Source organism: Odocoileus virginianus, chromosome 20, assembly GCF_023699985.2.
Source record: "Odocoileus virginianus isolate 20LAN1187 ecotype Illinois chromosome 20, Ovbor_1.2, whole genome shotgun sequence".
In the NCBI taxonomy this organism is placed as follows: Eukaryota; Metazoa; Chordata; class Mammalia; order Artiodactyla; family Cervidae; genus Odocoileus; species Odocoileus virginianus.
This window is the reverse complement of record NC_069693.1, coordinates 25,235,954-25,250,387: the sequence shown is the minus strand read 5'-3', so window position 1 is coordinate 25,250,387 and position 14,434 is coordinate 25,235,954. Positions and strand designations below refer to the sequence as shown.

The 14,434-nt window shown below is 51.4% G+C and overlaps 1 protein-coding gene across 2 annotated transcripts in view; it reads right to left on the bottom strand.

The window, feature by feature from the left end:
• SMPD3 (sphingomyelin phosphodiesterase 3) overlaps positions 1-14,434 on the bottom strand; it is an 83,360-nt gene that overhangs the window by 25,459 nt on the left and 43,467 nt on the right. The window contains exon 1 of one of the 2 annotated variants that reach the window (XM_020885082.2): positions 825-901. The exons of the other annotated variant lie outside the window; for it this stretch is intronic. The gene's annotated coding sequence lies outside the window, so the exon portion shown is untranslated. Of the gene's footprint in view, positions 1-824; positions 902-14,434 lie in introns of those variants that run through there. 2 annotated transcript variants of the gene reach the window in all.

Sequence of the window (14,434 nt, the reverse complement as noted above, 5' to 3'; positions counted from 1 at the left end):
TTAATGAAGACCCCAATAATCTTCCATGTGAACTGCCAGCCTCATCCAGCTCCCTTTTTGTTTTTCCATCTAGTCATCATCACCTTGAACCCCCATATCTCCCTTCCCCCAGGCTTGGTGACCTCCCCAGAAACCAAGAAAGCATCTAATTTGCATATTTGGGAGGGAGCAGGTTCTTAAAATGATCTTGCTGTCCTGGCTACTGGACTGATGTTCTGAACTTTCCAGGGGTCTCTGTGTTTCTGGTTTCCACTTTTATTCTAAAGGTTTGAATTATTTCTCTGAGATTGCTTCAAGACCAGAATTACAATGTAAAGTTCAAAACTTCTGATACACCTTGCCACACTGCTTTTCTTGAAGGTCATTTGAGAGTGCCTGTTTCACAGTATCCTTGCCAGCTCCAGGTTTTAGCATTAAAAAAATTTTTTTTTATAGTTCAGTGGGAAATGATATCTGATTATATTTTCCAGAATATTTAAATTGTATTCCTTCATTTTTGCAAAATACTGCCTCCATCTTTTCCCTCCTTATTGAAGGGGTTTGCGTTTTCAGTCTCCATAGATGTGTGTGTGTCAGACCCCTCTGCAGGCTCTCATACCCTGTCTGCAGGCACTGAACCACACGCTGGGTTCAGAATGGGAGCAAACTGTTTGCCCCAGACTGCGTACCCTAGAACTGTGTTTTCAAACTTTTTATCCAAGAAGCAGAACCTTTTCTCAATCTCAGACAGCACCTCTTTATATAAAATGTGAATAAGTAATCTATGAAGGGAGGCCTGAAGGGTCCTCTCGCATCTCCCTCTCCCTTCCAGAAGCCCCTCATACCTGAGGAGCCGCCGCTGGGAGCTTCTCGTCTTTCTGGCAGAAGAGGGAGCACTCACTTCGGAGTCAAGGACCTGAAAAGAAATGAGCGGTTCACAGACGTGCCCGGAACTCAACAGTCACCCAGCAGCCCAGTGCAGGTGAGCCAGGTACAAAGACCGAGGGGCCGCACCTGTGCAGGAGGCACCGCCACACCCTCCACGTCGCCAAGGAGAGGGTGTGGGCCCCGCGGTCCCCACGAAGTTCAGCCAGAAGGGGTGGGGGCGGAGGTTTGTGGGACAGGCTGGGGATATGCGGGTTGACAGGTGGGGAGGGCTCTGTGGGTGGGAGGCATGAGGCTTCCCTGTGAACAGCTGTGCTGTTCCAGACCAGGCCAGGGCTGTGCAGCGTGAGGGGCGGGGAGAGGCGAATTCAGAGCGCCAGCAGCGGGGCCTGGGTTTGATCTGATAACTGAAGCTAGAACAATCAGAGCTCTTCCCAGGAGCTCTGTATAATCTCAGCCTCACGAGATACCTGAGGGCGGGGGGAGGGGGGGGGGGTGGAGAGCTGAACCCAGACCCGGAAAAAGAGGGACCGTGGCTACTGGGACAGGGGTGGGTGGGCGGAGGAAGCCGTTTGGCAGCAGATAAGGAGTTGAGGAGACAGACCGGCAGAGGGAAGCCTCGGCGGGGACACCGTGAACCCAGTGGGGTCTTCGGAAGGGGGGCGTTTGGGAGGGCACTCGTGTGCGCGGAGACCTCTGGACACGAAGCCACCGGCTGCCCCCATTCCCTGCTGACCCAGTCGGAGGATCGGGCGGCCCAGACACTCACTCCCCTGAAGGGTCTCTTGGGCCGGCGCTCGCTCTCTGGCCCCGCCCCGCCGTTCTAGCCCCGCCCCGGCCTCAGGTGCCGGACCCGCCCCGATTTCTGGTCCCGGCCCCTGGACCTCGGACACTGCCTGGCCTGACTCTCTGGCCCCGCCTCCTGAAACCTGGCCCTAGGCAAAAGCTCTCTGGCCGCGCCCCCTGGCCTCAGGCAGAGTCCTAGCTCTTTAGTCCCTCCTTCCAACCCCAAGTCCCGCCTCCGACTTTCCAGCTGAATCCCTGGCTTTTTGTCTCCGCCCAGCCCGCACCCCGCGCGGAACTCGTTAGTCTTCCACTTTCTCAAGCCAGTCCTGCTGCCGGCGGCCCAGAGCCCTCTTAACCACCCTCCCACCGCAGGAGAGGCAGACGTCACTCACTCCCCAGGGCCCCTGTGGACCAGCCTCTGTCCTTTAGTTACACTTATTTTTAAATCACCCAAGTTGTTTCAGAGGAACCTGAAATTTGTGTCCCAAGCCCTCTGCCCTCAAGCCTGAGTGGAGCTGGAAGGTGTGTCTTCTCACTTGGGAAATAGTTGGCGCCCTCCTGATTAGGGTTCCACTGGAAAAGCTCCAGTGCGACCAGAATTCTAGCCGGCTGAAAGGTCTTGGACAAGTCATTTAACTTCTGAGCCTCAGATACCCCCTCTCCTGTAACAGTGGGGTCACTACAGGGTCTTGGATGATCATGGCCAGGACCAAGTGAGCACAGGGACTGATGTTACCAGATCAGAGAGGGAAGAAGGAAGCCGGAGGAACCCTAGGCCCTCACTGTGCAGGAGGGGGCCCTTGTTTCCATGGGGACACCCTGGCTTATTTCCTGGCTTCTTTTCCAGAGTTTCCTGATGAGCTTATTTCCTTGCCAGTCTTCCCGCTCCACTTGTGGTATGGGGAGTCCACTCTGCTGAGAGGTTAGAGGATGGCCTACTGTCTTGGCCTCCAGGGGCTGCCTTGTCCCCTGTGCCCTGGACGCCGGCCTCCGCACCCTCAGTAAGTTGATAACCCACCCTCACCTCTCTCTTTCACCCTCTCATCGGGCTGACCTGCCCCTAGACCACAGGCTGGCATGCATCTGGAAGTGGACATAAAAGACGCATCCCTCTCCGGAGCCTTCCCAACCTGTGTGGCTCTCAGCTCCCATCGCCTTCTCCGTGAGCAGTGAGGAGCTCCCACCTCGTCTCTCAATGAGAGATTTGTTAAAGAGGGTCTTTGTCCTTAGATGTTCCCCATCTTATCCCCCATAGGCTGCATAGCATCTCTTCCCTACCAGACTCTTCTGAAAAATCCCCTGTGTGTGTTTTTTTTTTTTTTTTCAAAATAAAATTAAATGACAGGAACTAACTATTTAGGGAGGGTTTCCTGAGGGAAAGTGGAATCTCTGCAACCTTGAGATTACAGAACCTGTCAGAGCACTGGTATTCTGAGCCAGACCTTGTTTTGAAATATGCTCCCCTCTGTCCTTTAACAAACTACAGCCTTTCTCCCTCTTTGAAAATAAGATCACATCAAGTCAGGGATTAGAAATGGGAAAAATTCAATCAGAACCTCCCTCTGCCAGTTATACATCTCAGTACACTCCTAGGCGAGCAGAATCAGCTCCCACTACAACCCAGCTTAGCATCATCATTCAGAACGCACCGGTAGGAAATGGTGAAACAGAAGGGCCTTTCATCCTGAGTGAGCGAGGCCTGCAGCACTGCTCTCCGAGCTCCGGAAGCTGGCGGTGTCTGGGGCCAGTGGAGTCAGGGCCTGTTGCTTAAATAGGCAGTGGGAGGGTCTTGGGGGGGGGAGGGTGGCGGGCATGGAAAGTGGGCCATTTACCCAGCACAGCCAGGCAGTGTCTGCCGAGCCAGCAGTGGTCCTAAGCACGCGCCTGCCTGCTTGTCCACCATGAGCCTCAAGCCCACAGGCCCCTAGACCACAGACCAGCACCTGGGATGACCCCTGATGGACGTGCTGCTCCAAGTGAGACCACGTGCCCAGACTCACGGAGCTTAGTCCCGGTTCCTAGATACCTCTACCTGTCCTGAGACACAGCCTGCCTGAGCAGCAGAACCAACTGTGGAGTTGGATGGACCTGTTCCCAAGACCAGTAAGTAGTGGGCATCAAGCAGGGCATCTCACCAAGTCTCCATTTCTACTTTCTTGAAATGAGGATAATAACACTGACTTCATAGGTTCAGAAATAATGTTTGCAAAGGTTCTAGCACCAAGGAGGTTGATTTATTTATCCACATGATGATGTTGGAGTCAGGTTACTTTCAACAAGGTTCATGCCCAGAGAGGTCTGGTAACTTACACAAAGTCACACAGCCCTTTAGCTGAGTGTCAGGGTCAGACTTCATGCAGACCTGAGACTAAGTTAGGTTGGCAGAAATCCCTTGAGGTGAGGGTAGGAAGCAACTGCTGACCTTGGGAAAATGTCTTGACTGAACTCTGGTGAAGGAGTTACCCCTAGAAACCCAACACAGAGATAAGGGAAGAGGCATGGCTGGAAAGGCAAGCTGAGATGGCCAGTCTATGCATTTGGTTGGGACCTTAGCAGGGTTGCAAAAGTATTCTAGAGTAACTACTAGGTGTGACTGGTGAGAGGAGTTTGTTTCTTTTCACTTGTACAGAGCAAATCTTGTTTCAGAGTATAACTAATATATAGGTAGAATTGCACGTTTCCCCCTTAGGTTCAGCTTCAGCTCTCAAGATGTTAGTCTTCTGTCATTTTAATTTCAAAAGAACCTCTCTCTCTTCATTTCAGCTTGCCAGATAGTTTATCATTCAAAAATATAACTGGCAAATGTTTATTTCTTTCCTTGAGAGTCAAACTTGGAAGGCACAGTGTGTGTACTTTAGTTCTAGGCTGAACTGTTTTTTCATCTCTGGAAACTTTTCTTGTATTATTTCTTTCCAGATGTTTCCATCATCATATACCCCACCCCATTTATCACTCTGTCTCCTATTTTTTGGGCTTCAACCCCATTTCCCATTTTCCAAATCAGTTATTTACGTTTCTCTTTTGTTTTCTGTGTCTCCGTTTCTGGCTGGATGTTTTCTTTTATCCTCAACAACACTGTTTCCTTTGTTCTGTTGTTTCAGTTATGCAAACTGCTACCTCCAGATGTTTTCAGTTGTTTTATAGTCATGGAATTACAGCCATTTTTTGTTGTCATTCTGATCTGTTCCTGTTAATAGTATTTTGGTTATGTATTTCTTTCAAAGTAGTTGATACTAAGTTCGCCTTACTTGCTCCGGAGGCTTTGCAGATTCCATCATGTAAAAAACAAGTTAATTGAGGTTTCTTGAGGGTCCACTGTGTGGAGACACAGCTGCTTAGCACCTAGCTTGTGGTAACTGCTTCCCTTTCAAGTTTAACTCAGAACTGTGCAGTTAGAGCTGCTTTGAGGGAGATTCTGATTAACTAAGATTTATTACATCTTGTTTTTAAAAAGATGTTCTATGTGCAATGTACTAAGACTTTTTTTTTTATAAGGAGTGGGAAGATTAGGGCTAAGGGAAATAAAGGTGGAAAAAACATGAAGTAGAGATGGGAGGATGGAGTGGATGAAGGCAGGGTCTTGATTCTGACCTCAGATGGGCGCAGAGGGGATTCATTTTATGACTAAAACCTGTCCCTTTGATGTTTGTTGGTGTTGACCCTTCAAGCTCTTACTTGAATGGCTGCAGCACAGAATAGCTCCCTGGTGCAGCTCAGTCTGCAAGCCCCCAGGGTGGGAAACGCTTTTTTGTTTTGTTCCCAATAGGAATAGAGTTGAAAAGAAACAGAGGTGAGATATATTTGTGTCGTGTGAGCGGCTGCATGTAAACACTGGAAGTTACCTCCTGCTCATCTTCCAGAAGTCGGTATTGATTGAGCAGCTAATTAGCTGTGTATTTCCTGTGCTCTAAATTGGATTGTTTCCCTGTTTTGGGGTGGCAAGTGTCTTCTGGGTGGGGGCTTTCTGTTCCCATAGCGCCAGGGTGGCCTCATTTCACACCTCTCAGGAAACTGCCTTCCGAGTGACAGATTGATTGCTGTATGGGTGGTTACCAAAAAAGATCTTGTTTTATTAGCTGTTTGTCTTGCAAAGTGAAATCAGCTTTTTTTTTTTTTTAACTTTATCAAAATGTCATTGTCCTGGGATTTGAGAACTTGCCCTCTGGTTTCCAGGGAAGATTGGCAGATCCCACAGGTAAAGAGCTGTAATGTCAGTCTCACTTGAGTCCTCGAGTAATGAGCTTGGCTGTGGCCGCCAGCCTGGGCTCTCTCCTGGTGAGGGGAGGGCACCCAGGGCCAGCTGGGCACCAAAGGATGTTGCCAAACCTCATCCTGGTGCCTGAAATGCTGCCTCCCCCCTTTTATTTTAATACATCAAGGGAACATAAAAATCAAGAGATTCATGCACATTAATGCTCATGTGTAGGTAATTTTGCCTTTCTGTTTGAGGAAGAAATAGAAAACATTCCACTTACTTTTTTTTTTTTTTACAGTAAAAACATGAAAAGACCCTGACGCTGGGAAAGATTGAGGGCAGGAGGAAAAAGGGATGACAGAGGATGAGATGGTTAGATGGCATCACGGACTCAATGGACATGAGTTTGGGTAAACTCTGGGAGTTGGTGATGGACAGTGAGGCCTGGCATGCTGCAGTTCATGGGGTCGCAAAGAGTCGGACACGACTGAGTTACTGAACTGAACTGAACTGAAAAACAAGGAAATATATTAAACAATTTAAAAAGTATTTGGTTTCCTACTGGTGGCACTTAAAGAAGAGAGAAAGAGAGGAGATTGAAAGCAGTGGAGGGAAGGCAGGGGCCAGAGTCCTGCCCCCAGGGATACCGCCTCCCCCTGCCCCCCGCCCTCCCGGCTCCCAGCCCCACAGGACAGGCCCTGCCCTTGCAGTCTTGTGGGCAAGACTTGTTGCTTGGCCTCTTCCTCTCCCTCACCTTGTCCTGTCCGGAGGCAGTCCCTCCCAGCTCTGCTGTCCGTTTTCAGTCCCTGCTTCCCCCTTCTCTGGCTGTCGTCTCCACTCAGGCCTCCTCATTTCTTGCCAGCATGGTGGCACAGCCCCCATGTAGGCCACACAGCCTACGTGCGGCCCCTTCCTGCTCCAAGTCCAAGCCCGTGATCCCCACCACAAGCAGTCTGAGTTCCTCCTGCCCTTGGCCAGCGCCTCAGATCTCCCTCCACACTCAGAAAACCCGCCTCCCTTGCCTGATTTGGGGGCCCTGCCCTCCACAGCCTCGTTTCTGCCATGATTCATTTGGATGGCCTCGGCCTGTGGCTTTCCCCTTTCCTGGAACAGGCCATGCTCTTTCCCGCCTCTATGCCTTTGCACATGCTGTCCCTGTGTCTGGAACACCCTCCCCAGCTGGTCTACCCGGCACCCAGCCTCTAAGGTTCAGCATTGCAGCTCTCAATCCCCTCCCTTCAGTCGCACCCCCACTGGGCTTTGTGCTGGCATCCCAGAGCCCCCAAAGCAGCAAGCACTGAGCCCAGTCCCTGAGAGGCACCCAGGGAACCTTGGTTGAAATAATAAAATGGTTTCTAGCCAGGTTCAGTTCCAGAAGTTCCAGAAGGTTGAGTTCCCTCTGTACATTCCGGGTGGCACAGCAGGAGCTGTGAGAAAACTCCCCACTGTTTGAACTAGTGCACTGATTAGGCTGCCTCAAAGGTGAAAGGACCCACGTGAGCTCCCATGTGTGGCAGCAGTGCCTAGCGCCTGCAGCTGGCTGAGATCGCACCATCACCATCACCCACGTTTAGGGGGCACCCACCATGTGCTGGGAACTATGTTGAGGATATTGCATGCAGAACCACTTGTTTAATTCTCTAAACAGTCTGGGAAGGTTGGGTATTATTGTTCCCATACTTGGGGAGGGTAAGTGACTTGTCCGAGTCACACAACTAGAGAGTGGCAGAGCCCAGACTCTGTGGGGAAGACTTATCGATGGCCCCCTCCTGGCTCAGGTTTTGACCCCCCACCCAGGACTCCCGAATGCCACAGAGGCATGTGCAGTCCGGGGACGAACACCCCAGGGGGCTGGGAAGCCTTGTAGCCTCCACCCTCCCCTCTCTGATGCCCTCCTCCTCTGTCCCCGGGGAACTTAGCACCAGAGTGTGGACGGGGCTGTTGCCTTGGACAGACAGCTGGTGAGGCTTGGAAGAATAGAACCCGCAGGAGCCAGATAGAGCTCTAGTCAGGGGCCAGGGATGGGTTGAGGGGACATGCTGGCCAAGCCCAGTTTATCTTACCTGCGCCTTCAGACTGGCTCCCCACCATCTGTTCTCACCCAGAAACCAAAGTGATCTTTCTGCATGCAAACCTGAGCACCTTCCAAGCTTAACACACTTTCATTGCCCCCAGAATAAAACCCCTGCCCTGAGCCCACGGTCCTCTCCCAATTAATTCTCTGCTAGTCTCCTCCTCTGCTTGTGGAGGAGGACTTTCCTCTGTGGTCCATGTCTCTCTCAGGGCAGGCCTTTCCTCACTCTGTCCCGTCGTGCTGGAAGTCCCCCCACCTTGTTTGGCTGGTAGCTCCTCGGCTGAAAAATCTCCTCCTCAGGGAAGCCCTCCTGATTTCCCCCAGTGTTCAGTATTAGGGCCTCCCAGGTGAGCTCTGAAGGGGCTGGGACCTAGCCACCTGCATACTGACAAGGCCAAGGGGACTGACACGTGGGGGCAGCAACGTACCCCAAGTGTGACCCTCCAGAGGGAGATGCCAAATCTGGTTGCAGGATGGTGGGAGGGGGATTGTCGAAGAGGCAGTCAGTGCCTGGAACGTATAGAGCTGTAGCCACGTGGACCCCAAGCTGAAGCCACAGCTGTGGACACCATTCTCGAGGAAGGCAGGGGGAGGAAAGAAAGAGGTCAAGGACAGACCTGAAGACTTATCCCATTTTTGGCTTGGTGAGGAAAGTGGAGCCAAAAAGAGCACTTGGGAAAAGGTGGAAGAATGCAGAGGGAAAAAAAAGGTAGCTAAGATATAGCACTGTTTTTATTTAGTTCTCAGATAGTCTTAATTTTTTTTTGTTTCCCTTAGAATAGCTGAAACAGGAGGGCCCTACGTGGCAGTCCCTGGGATGAGAAAACCTTGTGTCAAAGCTGCTGCCGAGTCCCTCTCTATTTTTACCTTCCTCACACTACCTCTTTGAGCCTGGAGGAGGCATCCTGGCCTGAAGTGGCCCGAGCTGGCGTCTCCGAGCCAGCCCTCAGCTCAGTCAGCCCTCAGCTCGTTATCCAGAAACCACCACCAAAAAGCCAGGTATTCACTTTTCTTGACCAGAAATAAATGTGTTAGACAGATGTCCACAGGCAGTCTTGAGGGATGTGAACACAGAATCACCCCATAAATTTACTTTTGTTTCCTTTCCTTAGTTCAAAGTTGGGGTTTTTTGTTCTTACTAGTTACATTAAAATTGGACAGTAATTAATGTCCTTAAAATAGAATGTCTGTATTCCCAAGTTTAGAAAGAAAAACCACCTAGAAGAAAAAATGTGGATGCATGTGAATGCCATTCCATCAACCACGGCTTCTTTCATCAGCCTCGACTGGGAGCCCTGCCCAGTGGGGTTTGCAGTATGGCAGCCCAATGTCTGTGGTCTCCTTTCACCCTGTCCTCCCCTCCGTCCCCCCGACCCCCAGGCTCCAGATCAAGGGAGCCTTTGACATATATGGCCTGGAGCCCTCAGGGTGCGTCAACCTCTCATTACATTTCTTTTTTTAAATATTGATAAACAGTTCCTCTGTTGATTCAAATGTCTTTAAACACCGAGCCTGTAGCTTCTGGCTCAGAACAGACAGAACAGATCCTCCAGGCGTCCTCGGGCCTCGAAGCTTCTCCCCCAGCTGCCTGGACTCTCGGCCTCTCCTTCAAGCACCGAAGGAAGAAAACTGTCCCTGCGGCTTCCCTGGTGCTCAGCTGGTAAAGAATCTGCCTCCAGCACGGGAGACCTGGGTTTGATCCCTGGGTCAGGAAGATCCCCTGGAGAAGAGAATGGCTACCCACTCCAGTATTCTTGCCTGGAGAGTTCCATGGACAGAGGAACCTGGTTAGCTATATAGTCCATGGGGTCAGAAAGAGGTGGACATGACTGAGTGACTAACGCTTTAATTTACCTGGATGGGGGATGGGGGTGGGGGTCACTTCAGGATTCAAAATCAGGCCTGGCTGGGCTGCAGGGTAAGGCTCACATCCCGCAGGTGGGGACTTCTAGCCTCTCTAGCTGGGCTCCTACTGTGGGTTCAGGGTGGAGGTGGGGAGGGTGAGGCGGAAGGGGCCAGCTTCCACTGCCCGGTGGCCTGATGCTACACTGCACATGTTACCACCTTGCTTCCTGAAGGGGGTGGTCCCTGGTCCCACAGGTTTGTATGTAAACAGGATGACAGTGGGGCCCCCCCCATTCTCCCCACCATGGGAAGGAGGGGAGAGGGAGTGGGGGGACCCCTTCTAGTCCCACAGAGTCAGAAGAGCTAAATGCCACCCATTCCATCCTGGGGACACTGACATACCAGGACCCTCCGGGCGTAGCTGACTGCACTGTGGGGGGAGGGTGCTGGTCCCCGTGGCTCCTGGGTGACTCAGAGCCCACTCGGCTGCTCCTTGCCCAGACTGCCCAGTTCCCTGTCCTTATTGATCAGAGGACTTGACCAGCAGCCGGGTATTGACATCGCTTCTGAAATGACCACGTCCAGAGAGGAGCGCCTTGTTACAAACGCAGCAGGTTGGTGAGGCCTGTGATACCGCAAAGCCCTTGGCTTTGTGGGGCTGAGGCCGAGTTCCTGACATCGCCACAGGTCAACTACTATTGTTAACCATTTTACAGATGAAGAAACTGAGGCCCAGAGAGGTAAAGCACGCTGCCCGAGATTGCAAGGGAGGAGTTGGGATTTGAACCCAGGTCCATCTAATTCTGAAACCAGAGAACTTCTCAATCTATCCTGTCACAGAGCATCCTGGTCTCACCTCCTGCCTTTGGCAAGTGGCCTCTGGAAGGGGTCACCCTCAGATGTCAGCATCAGGGATGATGTGATCCTGGGTGAGGGTCAAGGGCTCTTGACAGCCATGGTGATTCTTGTCAAGTCTTGCCCAGGTCTTCTTGGGTGTCCTCCTTAGTTGGGGGACATGTTAGCGTGACCCATCTGGGTTGCAATTTAAGAAGCAATCGTGATCAGCTTGGTGACCATCAGGCCTTTCTGCTACATGCCAGGAAATGGACCTAACCCTGTTATAGGGTAAATCAGATATAATCAGCTGCTAATTCAATGGAGTGACTCTATCGACATTTATCAAGATACAGAAGCTGGTCCAGTGAGTTAGACAACAGTGATGGTTGGATTAGACTCATAAGAAAAACCAACCAGTACTTTCTGAGAGCTTTAAAAAAAATTAATTGGAAGAGACAAACTTTCTCAGTGCCATAAGTTATAGTTATACACAGTCATGTGTCCCGAATGTAGGTGGCGGTGACTTTCAGACTGGCCACGTGCACACCTGCAGCCTCATCCTGCTATGGTCCCATCTTTTCAGTCCTGACAGAGGTGCCTAGGCCCCTGGAACACTGCCCTATTCAAAACCGAAGCTGGGAGATCAGCCAGTAGTGGGGCTGGCCCTTCCCTTTCTATGCCTGAGGATCATAAAATTCTCAGCCATGGAGTTCATGGACATAGAAAATGTCTGACCAGCTCTGAGTGGGAGAGAATTTCTCTGCTAACTGGTGGTTTGGGAGTCACATAGGCCAGATCATAATCAGATTAGTGAGGATTGATTGGATCTGTTACTTCCAGATTAGATTGAAATTTTTGTCCCCAGTTTGTTCTGGACTGCCAGCCCAGCTGACCAGCAGGGAGTGATCCAAGATCCTTCTCTGCAAGCTCACAGAGATGGTGGCTACTAAGAGCCAACAACGTCCCTCAGACGCCTACCCCAGCCTCCCTTTGCTGCAGAAGCCTGCCTTCTAGACCCCTCTGCAAGGAAGAACAGTCCCCACCCACACCAGGGCCGGCTAGTGACTTTCCTCTGATCCATCAAGTCCCTCTTTAGGGCTTTGCTTCCCCAGCTCCTCTCACAGTTGGTCAGGTCTAACTCCTAGAATAAATATCTCATGCCATCATGTTTGTATGGTTCTGCCTTCCTGACTGAGCCCTGAGCGATACAGCACCCTCAGTGTCTCTCCCCCATAAAATGGGGGTGGTGTGAGATATACCAGGCCTTAGAGGAGGATTGCATCCAGGTGCTAAGGGCTGTGGGCCTGGGATTGATCCTGGCAGGTACATTTGTCACCATCTGAGGACAAGCTGAGGATTTCCCGGGTGGTGCTAGTGGTAAAGAATCTACCTGCCAGTGCAGGAGATGCTGGAGATGCAAGGCTCTATCCCTGGGTCGGGAAGATCTCCTGGAGAAGGAAATGGCAACCCACTCTAGTATTCTTTTCTGGAGAATCCATGGGTAGAGGAGCCTGGTGGGCTACAGTCCATAGGGTTGCGAAGAGTCAAATACAACTGAGCATAAGGAGTAAGAGGACAAGCTTTAGGCCATAATCATTTCTCAGTTGGGCTTTAGTGTTCTGGCACCGGTGGTGGGAGCCCCGTGGAGCAGGGCTCACGTGAGCTCGGCAGACATGGTCATGCTGGTGGTGGAAGGTATGGGTGGCCTTCCAAAGGTCTGACTGGTTGCCCAGCCTGGTGGGCACTGTAACTGAGTGTTAAAGGCAATGGCTGGGCAGAGCCTTTCCTTTCAGATGCTGGTATCTCAGTCCAGGACTCACCCCCAAGTTGGCATATCATTCCCCTGAAAGCCAGTGTGTGCTGAGTTAGGAGGCTTCCAGGAAGATGCTGAGAAGGCCAAGAATGGCTCATTGGGACTGGGACCAGCTTTGCTGACTTGCTGGTGAGGAGGCTTTGTTCCTGGAATGAGGAGGAGCTAGTCTTGCCTCTTTGAAGCTGGAGATGAGATTTGTAACCACCGCCTCTATCCCAGGGGCTATCCACACAGCACACCCATCCACTATATCCAGGTCCCTGCTCAAACATCATCTCCTTGACATGGCCTTTACCACCCTATATAAAATAACACTCTTTCGACCACTCTCTATGCCCTTACCTGGCTCCATTTTCCTTTCCTGAGTATCACCGTTGCACGCAGTATGCAGTTCTGTATTGTCTTTCCTCCTCCAATAGGAGGTAAAGCCCATCAAGGCAGGGACTGTGTCTGTCTTGTTCCCCATGATCACCCAGAACAGCGCCAGCTTATAGCAGTTGTTGTTTAGTTACTCAGTCGTGTCCAACTCTGTGACGCCATGGACTGTAGCCCGTCAGGCTCTGTCCATGGGATTTTCCAGGCAAGAATACTGGAGTGGGTTGCCATTTCCTTCTCCAGGGGATCTTCCCAACCCGGGGATCCAACCCGTGACTTCTGCATTGGCAGGAGGATTCTTCACCACTGAGTCACCAGGCTCATAGCAGACACCAGTGCAAATTTGCTGCAGGTCAGAATTGCCTTCTGTGTAAAGAAAAGTGTCCTGATCTCCCGTCCACTTGTCTTTCTCCTCCTAACCCAGAGGAAGGCTACTGCTTGGAGTCAGGAAGGCTGCTTTGATGGGTTAGGTACCAAACAGGAGTTCTCAACATCCAGGGTTTTTGAGTTTTTTAAGTCTTTTTTTTTTTTTCCCTAATCACTACTCTTGATCATGGAATCTGTGACCATTTTGGAAGTGGATTTGGTATGATTAAATTCTTTCCTAGCTTAATTCTTTATGGAAAACAAAAGTTTTAAATGAAGTGGATTAGAGTGAGTTTGCTGATGTCTGATCATCTGTTGGATAATTCACCCCGGCTTCCCTCAGCCCCAAGGCTGGGCCAGCATCCTGAAGGATACGTCACTGGATCCTCCTAAGTGGAGGAGAGAAGATCCCCATTTTTACAGAATGCCCGTAACTGAATGGGCCGAGGCCCTCGAGGAACTCTCAGAACACCTGGGGGGTTCACTCTGCAGGGAGTGCCAGTCCTGAGACGAGGGGCAGCAGGCCACCCCTGGCCTGGTCACCATGTTTCCTCCTGGAGTACCCATAACCACAGCTCAGCAGATGCCAGGGTGAGTGTGCCAGGCTGGGGCACGAGGGAGTCTGGGTAGGGGACCCTTCGTAGTGGGACTGCTGGACGAGGCTAGGTACCTCAGGAGCAGGAGGCGAGCACCTGGGTCTCGACCACCTGCCACGAGGTTCCCACCCACAGGGGCTGTGCGCAGCGCGGCTCAGTACAGAATCGGGGGGTCACGGCTGCCTGAAACGCTGTTTCCAAGAATAGAGCATAGACAAGAAAGCTCTCTGCCCGAGTTGGAAATGAAAAGGCACTGATATTTGGCGGGGCCCCTCCAGTGACTTGGAACACTCTGCGGGAGACCTTGTTCTTGGCGACACCACAAGTGGGGCAGCTGCTGTAACCTTGGTCACATGTGTGCAGACTTGTGAGGGCCTGTGGGCCTGGCTGGGATAGACCCTGGCTCTTACCCAGACACTTAGAAAATGGGATTTCCCTCTTCTGATGATTTGATTTTTAACTTATTTCTGGAATCTGTAGCTTTTAGTGGAGACCTACATCTGAGGCACTATGGGTAGAGACAGCGAGGTTACTTCCTCCCAAGGCAGGTGTTTTGATAAAGGTTTGGGGTCACATCCTTAGGACTCATGGCTGCCCTGTGTCTTCTGTTCCCATGGCAGGACCACGTGGTTCCCAAGACTGCCTCCTTCATGAAAGGAGACACGCAAAATCAATCTGTCTGG